We start from the raw sequence: 340 nt of genomic DNA on the forward strand, positions 1-340 counted from the left end.
GCTGTACCCAGGATCAGAGCGCTCTCCAGCACCTGACAAGGACAATTCCCGCCACCTTCTTGCGCCCTCCCAGCAGAAGATGGAGCGTTTAAGGCGCAGAGGTTCTCCGGGGCCGTAACGAGCGCTGTTCTGCGGCGTTTTCCTTAGGGTTCCCCCCCTACCCACACCTCCGGGCTACAAAGCGGCTGGCGCTTTGCTGAGGATGCCCCCAAGCTCCCTGAAGGGACGGAGGAAGAGGTCGGCTTAGCAACAAGCGGCAGAGCGCCCGACTGGCCCCCTCCGGGGTAAATTTGTAGGAGCATCTCTACGCAGCAGCCCAGGGCCGCAGAAGCCTCCAGCC

The sequence above is a fragment of the Egretta garzetta genome, unplaced genomic scaffold (assembly GCF_000687185.1).
Source record: "Egretta garzetta isolate BGI_Z169 unplaced genomic scaffold, ASM68718v1 scaffold207, whole genome shotgun sequence".
In the NCBI taxonomy this organism is placed as follows: domain Eukaryota; kingdom Metazoa; phylum Chordata; class Aves; order Pelecaniformes; family Ardeidae; genus Egretta; species Egretta garzetta.